Source organism: Pteropus medius, unplaced genomic scaffold (genome assembly GCF_902729225.1).
Source record: "Pteropus medius unplaced genomic scaffold, Ma_sr-lr_union100, whole genome shotgun sequence".
Taxonomy (NCBI): Eukaryota; Metazoa; Chordata; class Mammalia; order Chiroptera; family Pteropodidae; genus Pteropus; species Pteropus medius.
In genome coordinates, this window is record NW_024340696.1 from 33,088,513 (window position 1) to 33,101,013 (window position 12,501).

Genomic DNA, 12,501 nt, shown 5'->3' on the forward strand with positions numbered 1-12,501 from the left:
AGGCTCAACCATCAGAAAAAGTCGGATGAGGCATAAAATGAAAGCTCTGATCAGAGTCAGTGTGAGGGCAGTAAAAACTGAAAAAGTCAATTTGCTTAGGACTGGCCTCCCTGCCACTGAGGACTGATGGGTAATTTCGGTGCCCATTGCAAAATGAGAATGTAGGAACCCTTGTTAAAAAATTAAGAACTTTGACTTGGCAATGGCAGAACATTAAATCAAGCACAGGGCCATTCTAAGCACAGTAACACATGTGAATGCATAAGTCACATGCCCAGGAAGCTGGTCCTTCCACCACCTACAACACAGCCACTAGATTGTGCACCCTTTGAGGTAATGTGAGTTACTTATTCATCTCTGTATCCCCAAGGTTACTGAGTACAGTGCCTGCCCCACTTTCATTCTCTGTAAATGTGGGATAGATTAGATATTGGTAAGAAGCTTGCATTCCCATTGTTAAGTAATTGAGCAGTTAGTCTGGAGTATGTGCGGCCCCTGAACCAGGACCCTCAGCGTCACCTGAGAATTTGACAGAAATGTCAATTCAATAGCTCCACTCTAGATCTACAGAATCAGAAACTCTAGGGGCAAGACCTAAAATCTTAACAAATACTTGAGGTGATTCTGATCTCATCAAAATTTGAATATCACTGGATCAGGCAACAGATAAAGGGAACCTTTAATGGAACAGTAGTAGAAGAGCTGGAGGGGAGAGAAGAGATCTGCAAACATTGAGCAGGCATGACCAGCCAGGTATAATGACTAATGATGAAAAAAGGAGACTCTAGGATAACTGCCAGCTTTTTGGTGGCAGTGACTGCATTGTGGTACTACTTACTGAGGCAAAAGGAGGAAGGCCTGTCTCAGGAAACAGGAAGAATTTAGTTTGGGAATAAATAAAAACACGGAAAAGATTCCCAGCTCTTCATTTAGAGCACTTTCCTGCCTTCAGCTATCTAGAATCGTTTAATGATAAATGATTAAAACATATTAGAAGTGTTTGTATTATATCTGAAATAATCAGTTGGATATAATAAGCTCGATGATATGCCAACCTCATTACTTTTTGGGTACCTAATCCACCTACCACAAAAGGAAATAAAAAACTGAGAGTGGCAGGTAGTGAGAAAGGCTGGTTGAAACCAACTAACTACTAGAGGGAAAAAAGACAGGAAGAGAAAATGGGCTGGACTATGAAGAAGAGACAGGAACTCTCTAGGCAGGGAACATGGCATATTATATTATATATCATTCATCATGATTTCACATCATATATTATTAATATATATTATTTATCTTAGATAATGTGAATAAAAATAGAAAATAAAAAATGAAATAATAGACAGAAAATATTTGCAAATTGTATATAAAGAATTTACATCTAAAATATATAAAGAACTTTCCAAACAAAATAAGATAAACAATCCAATTCAAAAAGTAAGCAAAAAACACTTTATTAAAGAAGAGATATAGATGTCGAGGACATGAAAAGTTGTTCAACAGCATTAATTATAAGGAAAATGCAACTAAAACACAATTAGATACCACTACACATCTAAAAATAGCTAAATAGAAAGACTAATAACACCAAATAATAGCAAGATAATACCAAATGTTGATACAGAACAAGTGGAACCCTCACAAATTGCTAATGGGAATGCAAAATGATGTAACTACTTTGGAAAATAGGTTGGTACAGTCTTAAAAAGCTAACCATACAATCCAGAAATCCTAGTCCTAGGTGTTAAGCAAGACAAATGAGTATATGATATCCACACAAAGACTGATATGTGCTGTTTGTAGCAAACAACCCAATTGTCCATCAACCAGTGAATGGATAAACAAATTGTACTACATTCATACAATAGAATACTATACAGCAATATACAGTAGCAAATCTACTGATACATAGCAAGGATGACTCTCAAAAGCATTTTGTACTAACAAAAGTCTGCTCTCTTTAGCCAAAGGACCAAGAAAGGGGCAGACTATCAAGACAGAAAGATTCTAGACAATAAGCATTCTACTCTAGCCAAACACCCAGATTAAAACTTGGTCCCATCTCCATGTTAGCAAAGACTAAGAGCCTAGACTTCCATCTTCACCGGGCTATAATGAGAAGCCCTAACATCCTGTTAGGGTGATATCAGAGAAAGCCAAGGAAGGAGCTGAGACTCCTACACTCACCAAGCAGTAATGAGGGCCCTGCCTGTGGAATCAGTGGGGACCAAGAGCCTGGATTTCTGCCCTCACCCAGAAGTAATGAAGTATTCCTCCTTCTCCCTGCTGGAATGTTGCCAGAGAAGTCCTAGTGGACAGTTAAGACTTCATCATCACCCAGTGATGAGACCACCCCCAACATGGGATCAGTCAAGAGCACATGCAGAGGCAGAATTTCCATGTTAAAACAGAAAAGAAACTGGAAGCAGGTTAAAACAGAGAATCTGCAGTCTTGTAACATAATATCAAAATATCCAGGTTTTAATTTTTAAAAATCACTTGTCATACCAAAAACCAGACATAAATCAAACAGAATGAAAAATAACAATCAATAGATGTCAACACCAAGTGACACAGATGTTAGAATTATTAATGACTATATACACATTAAATTGAATTAAAGCTACATTGAAATGGGGTGAATTTTACTTTATATAAATTATACCTCAAAAATCTGACTTAAAGAGGTGAACTCAAAATTAGATGCACAATGTTTAAAGCAATTTTATTTAACTGTTAAAAAAAGCCTTTTATTCTCCTAATAAAACTATCTCATTGAATATATTTCATTACTTTCGAAAATTCTTGGTTTAAAACTTTGTGATACAATAATTCAAAGTTCTTTTCAAATTAAAACATTCTATATGATACTCTGGTTTTCGTAATTGTCAGAATTTTTCAGAACCGAATATAATTGTCAGCTCGGCCATTTTCACTTATACTTGCATGATCAGTATCATCTTCACTTTACATTTTGTTTTTTTTATTGGAGGCAGGGAGCTTTTTTAAGTACTCGCTCATTTTACTTAGTGACAATTCAATAATGCAGTCCCTAAGTCCACTTTATTGAACTATATAGCAAAGTGACTTACAAGGAAATGATTTAATAAGGGGAGCTCTACTGTCAACCCCTCCATTAATAAAACTTTTGCCTCTTCCTCACGATACCTTGTATATCTAATGTAACCTAGGGACTGAGTGAGGGTGCTTGTGTCATTCTTCATGTTAAATACTGGTAAAGTACACTGCTTCCTCATTTTTAAGTAAAATTTTAATGCAAATATAAGTTGTCCTTTTCACATCCCAATGGATTTTCTGAATCACTCCCTAAATATATGCACCTCCACATTGGAAACCACTAGATTAAACCATAAAAGAAAACAGATATGCTCCAAACACTATAATTTACTAGAACGCTGTTCAGTTTGAATTTGATAAGATTGTATCTTATCAAATTTTGAAGGGGTGATCTTTATGTCCATCTATTTTTGCTCATGAAAGTTTATTTCTCTGAATATTCTTCCATAGTGATCTAAGGTGTCTGTGTGGGTGGATTATGAGATGAGTCCTTATAGCATCTCTTTCAACATTTAGTTGTATTCAGACTTGTCACTTCTCCAATCAGAAAAATATAGTTTCACTCTTGGCTTATCGTAATATCATCCTAAATAACATATGTATATTCTGTCCCGCAAAATACATTAAGCCACACAATACTTCATCATGAAACAGCAGTAGAATCATAGAATCATCAAGCATTTAGAACTGGAACAAATCTTAGGGGTCAGGAGTTTATAGCACTTCGTCATTGTCTATGTCTAGATTCTAAATGATGATTTTGAGGTGAAAGGCCCTTACTTAAGTAAAAGCTCTCAAATAACCTAATCCTCAGGCATCATGAACTTTTAAATCTTAAATCATTCATAATCTGTAGATAATAATGAGCCAAATAGTATATATTTATTTCTGTTCTAGCATTTATTTCCATGAAATCAGAATATATAGAGTTCTTTCCTTTGGCAAGTCAGAGAGTTGAGAAAAAGAAAAAAAGACAGTGGGGGATTCCGGCCTCCGAGTGTTATGAAGTATTTTAACTGGAATGTTTTAGCTGTGGCGCCCTGGGGAAAGCTGGTCTCCAACTTGGGAGTATGAAGTATTTCATGAACGGTGTAAAGAAAGCAGATGTATTGGCAAGAAAATCTCTGTTTCTTCCAGCTGTGTGTTTTTTACTCAAAAACAAAAGAGATACACCAAAAGCAACTGGCCTTATCAATTGAGATATAATATTATTCATTTATGAATATATGTTTACATATTTTCAACAAATAATGATGTTATTTATTACACATTTTAAACAGATAAATGTTATTTCTAATGATGGGCATAATTTTTCTTTTTTAATGTTATTTACCTTAATGATAAAAGACAAACTCTTACTAAACAATAGTAACATAAAATGATCACGTGTACACACACACAACCAAGCCAGTCCTTTAAATCGCCAATTTTACAAATTTAATATTTGAATTTTCCTATTATACATAATTTAATTACCTTATAATATAATGTATATGTAATTCTTCGTTCTTTTTTTAATTTATGCTATTTCATTTATCTGAAGATTGATATTTTTCATGACAACATGATTGCCAATTTTATTAATGACAATCTGCCTAATAAACTCTTTACCCTTGTGTATTTAGATTATATGTAAGACAGTGGTTGTTAACCTTTATCCAGCAACAGAATCATCTGGAAGGCTAGTTAAAACACAGATTGTCCTGACCTGCATGTGCACGTACTTGCTGCTGGTCTAGGGATCACACTTTGAGAAGAACCAATCTAAGGTTCTCTGTTGTTGTGAGTTCACCTGCTTTTATTATAGGATTGATTGCTAGACCCAAACTGGAAACTCTTCCCCTAAATCCAAAAATCCCTATTTCATTTCTCAAATGAAGTGTTTTGAAATGCCTATCAAGAATCTAGGTCTTATTTATTAAATATTGACCATGTATTATTATTCTTTAAAGACTCTCTTAAACCTTAGAATTAAGCTAGGCCTTAATTTAGTTTTGTTCATCACAATGGGATGGAAATTTCAGATCATCAAGGGGCAGAAGCTACTAGAAGAATTTCATAATCTCTTCAGTTCTTACAAAATACAATTATAAGCAACATTCAAATGTTCCCTTACTGCTTCATGTCCTTTTCCAAGGTAGAATTCAATTTCTGACCCGTTCCAGGCCTCCCACATACATGGCTCTGCTGGTGATGGAAAAACCCAAAGGAAGTCTGTGGAGCCCAGCCAAGCTCTATCAGGGAGACCTAACCATTGCTCCAAAGAGGAGAGGCAGTCTAATTCTTCTGATGCTGTCCCCTCAAAGCAGACATCACGGGTTCTAGTTATCAGTCTAATTTAGCATTTCAAAAAAAAAAAAAAAAGAAACACATTTTTTATTCTATTATAAAGCCAACATAGTTTCTAAACAAAAGCTGTTTTTATCTTGAACATTGTAAATATAACATTTTTTTCCTTTGTTGCAGTGTAGAACTTATCCTTTAAATAAGGAGTTTCTTGGATGGAGCTTGCTTCCCATGAAAAGAGCAAATTATTGCTTGATGATGTCAGAGCATCTCATGTCCACTGGGATTTTTCTAGGGTTCTCATAATAAAGTTTATGGAAATGTTACTGTAATAGTAATCTTTCATTCATTCATCATCTTGGAAAGCCCCAGTCAAAAGAACTTTTGGGGTTAACTTCACATTTCTACTCCAGTTAGGAACATAATTATTATGGCTGCCTTTCTTTTCATTTTTTTCTGGAAACAATACCATGCATTGTTATTTATCTTTCTTTATCATATATATTATTCTTCACAGTATCTGACAGCATCTGGATATTCTCCTAAAACCTCAAATTTCAGTTTTCTTCTCACTCTGGATTAGGCGGGTAAATTTGTCACACATCTCTATGAAATGCATTTCATCTTTCTGTAGTTCATCTTTCTGGAATAAACCAGAAACAAATACATTTTGTTTTCTGACTAAAAATATTTTCTTGAATAAGAATTCACTGAGGTTATGCCTAGCATAAAAAATGAAAATATTAATTGTGTCTACATATTCTTTAGTTTCCTTCTCAAGCAATGCAAAGTCACCAGAGTCACATTCTTTTCTTCTCTCTATTGCCATTTGCTATAGCAAAAGTGAGCAATAATGAGATTAAACTACTCTTCATTGCTCCTCAGAATAAGGTTTAGGGAAACAACACAATCATATACACTTTGTGATCGGCCTGTACAATCTGCCTTCATCCTTCTATTGGGTCAGTGTCCACCGCCACCCATCCAAACTTTGTCCTAGGTGGACAGTGGGTTTCCTCTAGCCAGTTGGAGATTATGCATTGTTTAGGGGATCATGCATGTTTTATGAATCCTGGACTGCTGCTGCTGCTTCAGAAAGGCTGATTATAAGTGATGAAGAAATATCAAAGTGAAAATATCCTGGACATCTATAAATATGAGACTGGAACCTGTGTGAGGAGACTGAGCTGAAGTTTTGAGACTTCTCAGAATGAATTCATAAGAAATTACGAAATTGCTGAGAGAAAGAGCATATTCTAGAAAATAGGAAAAAAGGAAAAGATTGGGAAGGGAAACAGAAACAGATAAGCTGGAGAGGTAGAACATAACTAGGAAAATCTGGTGCCATTGCTGCCTGGGAAGAGGACCTTAAGATGATGGAGTATCCTCTCAAATAATTCAAAGAGTCCAGTCAAATAAAATGACTTCTAAAAGGCCTTTAAATTTAGCGGTTGAGACATCACTAATGACTTTATGTAAATTTCAGTGATGACATATTCATAAGTACTCTTATAACATTCTCTTCTGCATAAACAAATTGAAGAAAAAGGAAAGGTACTTTTCTATTTTTTCCTTGGGGGAAAAAAATTCAAAAGCTACCTGAGCGAAAGAACCAAAGCCAGAGTTAAGAAAACTGATTGAAAATTTGCTCTGATCTGCCTTCTCTAGAAAGCCCTGCTTGATATCCCTGGGACAACAAGGTGCCTGTTCTCCAGGCACACTGGGGCATTTCACATACTGCCCTGCAATCACTGATGACTGAACTGGACTGGGCTGTGAATGCCTCAGCCAGAGCCTCGGGCTCATTTCTCTCTTTTGATCTAGCACAATGTCTGATCCAGAGAAGAAGCACATTAAATATTTATGTAATAAATGGATGACCGAAATGCCTAAGGATTGGCATGGGGGAAAATAAAGGCATCAATGCTTATTGGCAAATCCCAGTCAGTTTTATGGAAAGCCTTTTTAAAAAAACATAATATATACACATTGCCAGGATTATTACACTTGCTCAAATTTGATAGACTCTTTTATGAAAGATTTTCATTTGTATTCACAAAAAAACCCACACATCAATAAGTGCTGAGACTGACCAGTCTATTTTCTCCTTTAACTGGCAGTATTCACAGTCACTTTATTGTGTGAAATAATGTTGTTTCCCTGTCTCTTTATTTTGCTTCTGTCTGACCTTCCATTAAAAGTTGCTTAGAAACTGCTTAACGAATAGTCAGGGGTGCTCCTTGCCGACATCTTCCTTTTGTGACTTCTCAGCTATTCTGTCAGTCCATTCCCATTCCATAAGCGTTTTTAGGCTTCTTTTCATCTTCTTTCAACAGACAAGACTAAAGCCCAACATTTTTCCTCCACTGAAAAGAAACATTCGCAGCTTCTGAAGCTTCGCTGCATACAAGCAGCCTCATACACCTGCCGGTTAAGAGGGAAGTAGATTAGCAAAGCTTCCATGAGCTTTTGATTTTTATTAATGGCTTTGCACAGTAGTATGCTAAGCAAGTCGTAAAGTTTAAAATAATAATGAAAATGCAAAGTCCGTGATGCTCATGGAAGTCAACCAGACTTGGATTGGAGTACATGGATAGAAAGCCCACAGGGCTTCGTTTCCCTAACAGCAAAGATCGATTTACACTCTCCTGTGAACACAAGCCAACCAAGAATCTTAAAACAGAATTCAACACCCAAGGAATGGAACCCTTTCCAAGACCATAGCAGGCAGAGCAAATCACACTTTGTTTGCTTTCCTCACATCAACATTTTCTGGTCGATCTGATCAAGTTGAACTGCATGCCAAGGACAAAATGAAAAGGAAAATGATTCTAATCAACTTCTTATATGCCAACTGTGGGTTAGTCAGTATTCCATAGTATATAGACAGTTGGTTGCAGTGGGCACTATGAACAAAATATTGAGGTAGCAGCAAGGTGAATTCTACTCAGAAAGGGAAGAGGAAGTGGAAGGAGTTAGAGAAAATTACATGTAGATGAAGAATACAAACTAAGCTTCCATAAAGTGAAAGACATCACAGATACCTCTGTGTGGAAGCACAAAGGGGCAAACCCACCATTTCCCTTGGGACTGGAGCATGATGGTGGCAATGCCTTGGTTGTCAGCCTTTGGCCTAGCCGCTGAGTAGCTTATCCGTGACCTGTTGCTTTATTCCATGGTACTGTGGAGTCTGGGGAAGTCTCTGAGATAATGTATATGGTGATGACATTTTCTCACCCTCAAACCAGGACAGATAATATGACTGTGATTTTTTTTTTCAGATTTGTGAGATTCTTTTTATGAAAATTGGTAGAGATATTATTAAACAAGAACACACTACCCACTAATTCCATTGTGAGGACTCTTGGAAGAAATTTCTTCCTAATTTTAGTATTAGGGATGATCGTGCTTCCCATGAGCAACTGGACACTGATTTAAGCATTCTTATTGACTGCTAATAAGTTTAACATCAACACTGTGTCAGGTAGTAGCAAGTATATAAAAGCCATTATATATATTGTTGTGGGAATAGCAATCCTGGCTGCATTTATATCCCTGTACTTGCTTGTTCTTTTCTTTTTTATTAATCTTAATTTTATTTAATTTTTTATTTTATGTATCCTTTAAATCCTTTTTTGGAAAAAAAGTATTTAAAAGTATATACATGTATGAATCACATTTTCTGAAAATAACTACATTCAAGTAAATCATAAATCTCCAGGAAAACTGAAGAGATATAATTACTGGTTTAAGCCTAGCTGCTGAGAAATCATTAAACAATTGTTAAACATATGTTAATGCTGTTTTATTACCCTAACATAAGTAAAACTGCATATTCAAGGTTGAAAGTTGACTTTTCATGGCTATAATTCAGAGTTTCTACCATACATAATAGAACTTAAAATAAGGAGGCAATCATGAGAAAAATTAACGGAAGAGAATAATTTTCAAAAACCTGCCTAAGAAGATGAGTGAGATTGAAGCCTGTTTTTTTTCCACCCCCTAAATTCTGGATCCTTTATTCCATAGAAACCAATGCTGCCGAGCCAGCATTCCAGTATTTTCATCACATGTTAATGTTCTGTTATTTTGTCAGATCCAAGCTAATACTTGACATTTGTCTTTCTAAAATTGAAAATAAAAAATTACATAAATTTGGATAAACATTGCATTCTTCAGAATGATAGAAATGTTTTCCAAAAATGCTCATGCTTTTTTTTTAAAGTCCTGTTTTTTCTCCTTTTTTTTTTAAAATGCGTTTACCTCTCAAAACCTCTCTTCTTTTACCTGCCCATATTCAGAATAGTCACATGTCAAGGAATTAGAGTTCTTCACAATTTTCAGAATCAGAAGTAGAAGAGATTTTTTGTACAGAGCTACCCTATGTATACACATTACCGGTGCTGTCAGGTTTTTTTACTTTCTTGCTGAAAAAGAGATGGGAACTGCCATTCATCAAGCATCTACCCCATGGCAGGTGTTTTGCTGAGTGTTTTGTATATGTTCTCTCTTAATCCTCAAAGTAACCCTATGAGGAAGGCAGTTTTATCAACATTTTATAGCTCAGGAAACCCTAGCTCAAGGAGGATAAGTAACTTGCCCTGGGTCACCCAACCACTGGATGCTTTATGACCTTGAGTCTGTCTGACTGCAAAGGACTTGGCTCTTTCACAAAACATATCGCCTCCACCTTGCAAAAGCCTTACAAGAACTTTTCTCTTTTTATTCTGATATTTTAACCTTGTTCATAAATGTTAACTTGGAGTTATATAGATAATTTCAATCAGGGTCCTTTTGGGTGAGGTTTACATTCTTTATTTTTATTCTAAGTCATTTTTATCCCTGGGGAGACCATTTTTTTCCTTATGGAAAACTTTAGATCATATTGTCACTATGAAAATATATTTCAAGGGTTATCGTAACCTAATTTAAAAATTAAGTTATTAATAAAAACTAGTATTAGCATCAAATTAAGGGGAAAACTACACAGCAGTAATTGAACAAATGTAGAGGTTTTTATTCTTACTCCTCTTCCCCTTATTCTTTTCTGAGTATCACTGCTGCATAACAAATTAACCCAAAATTTAGCGGTGTAAAACAACAACCATTTTAGTATATATCATGATTTTTGTTAGTCAGGTTTTTGAGTGGAGCTTGCTTAGCTAGCTTACATTTCTGCTCCACCTGACTTTGATTAAAGTCACTGGATGGCATTCAGCAGGCTGATTGGCTGACCTGGAGACTCCAAGGTAGCTTTACTCAGGACTAGGGTTAGGTGGGATGGCTGGAGGGCTGGGCTCAGCCAAGACTGTCAACTGAAGCATCTACACTAGCCTCTCATACAAGGTCTCAGTGTCGTTAGTCTTTTTACAAAGTGACTTGGGTCTTCCAGAGAATGTTGAAAGAGACAGGAAGTGGAAGCCACTGATCTTTTAAGGCCTAGGCTTGGAAACTGCCACGACATTGCTTCCACTATATTCAGTTGCTCGATAGTGACAGGACCAACCCAGATTAAATGGAGGAGGGGACTGTTCATCTAACTTCTCGATGTAAGGGGTGATAAAGATTTTGTGGCTGACCTTATCACTACCACTTTTGATGTATAAAACATAAGAGCCTGATAATATAGTACAGACTTTAAATTCATCTGTGATAAACAGCAATGCAAAAGCTTTAATGGAAGGTTAGCCTAAAAGCAAAAGGTATTCAAATCATCAAACAAGACGAAGAAAATTTTAATGTAAAAAAATCAGTAAATTCTCCTTCAGCGTATGGGCATCTGAAAAAAACTCATGTGAATAAAAACGTTCTCCAACTTCCAAACTCAGTGCAGTTTGGAGAAACAGTAAATGAAGCTTTTTCAATCCCATTAAATACCATCACTTTTGTGTTAGTTATTTGTTTCTACTCTCTCTTTATCTAATCAACAAAGTGATTTACAAACCACTTATTAGCCTGGTATGGTTATTTACGTGGAATTGGCAAAAGTGCTATTTACATAAGCAGCATAAAGCTGATTTTTAAAATTGTTGCTGTGTTGGAAGAAGCCGCTGGCTTTGCACAAAGGTCTCTTTGCCACTTCCTCCATCACAATAGGCTTGATGGGAATGTAACCTTCTAGGTAAGAGGTTGGCAGGCTGGATGCCTGTTTCGTAAATCAGGTTTTATTAAAATACACTCATTCTCATTCTTTTACTTTTCTTTTCTTTTTTTTATGCCTACAGAACCCGGTACTCCTAGGTGGACTCCCATCCAAGTACTAACCAGGCCCGACCCTGCTTAGCTTCCGAGATCAGGCATGTTCAGGGTGGCATGGCCATAGCCTCATTCTCTTACTATTACCTACGGCCTCTTTGAAGCTACAATGGCGGAGTTGAGTCTTCTGTATAAAGTCTAAAATATTTACTAGCTGACCCTTAACAGAAAAGATTTCTTGACTGCTGTTTTAGATCATGGTTTCCTAGCCTCCTTTGGTAGTAAAAGCTGGCCACGGGATTATGGCCTTGCCAATGAGTAGAAGTGGTTTGCCACTTAAGATTGACTTCTTGGGACAATGAGGAGCACTCCTCTTGCCAGCTGCACCCTCGTATGACAACAACTTAGTTTTGACCCATGCAAACAATGACTTAGGCAATGAGAAAAACCTTGGTCCCTAAATGACCACGTGGAGCAGAAAGATCTGCCAATTTGGATCACCTTCCCTGAATACTCACATGAAAAGTAAATAAACTACCAACTTTAAACCACTAAAACGGTCCTAGTTTTTTTGTTAAAGTAATCAAGCCTTATTCTAAGATAGCCTCACAATTTAAACTACCAATAAAACATAGAAATTACCACTTAAAATTTTATCAAAATAATAGTCTTTAAACCCAAGAATAAAAATCCATCCAGCTCATTGTTTTTGTGTGTTTAGTAGGTGAAGCAGAAAAACCAAAATTGCAATTAAACATTGCTCTGAACCCCATTACTTTGAAAACGCAAAAGAGGTTTTTTGACTTGGTTGTATTACATAAGGAAGCTTTTACAGATCAGATTCAGATCCTGTTTTAACAGAGGCCCCTCTAGCTACTTTGTGAATATAGGCAAACAGAAATTCCAGGGGAATCTGCTTAGGCACTTACAACTATGTGATCA

General features: G+C 36.1%; 1 pseudogene; it reads right to left on the reverse strand.

The window, feature by feature from the left end:
- Nucleotides 1–11,579: 11,579 nt before the first annotated feature.
- On the reverse strand, nucleotides 11,580–11,688 carry LOC120610494 (uncharacterized; annotated as a pseudogene).
- Nucleotides 11,689–12,501: the final 813 nt, after the last annotated feature.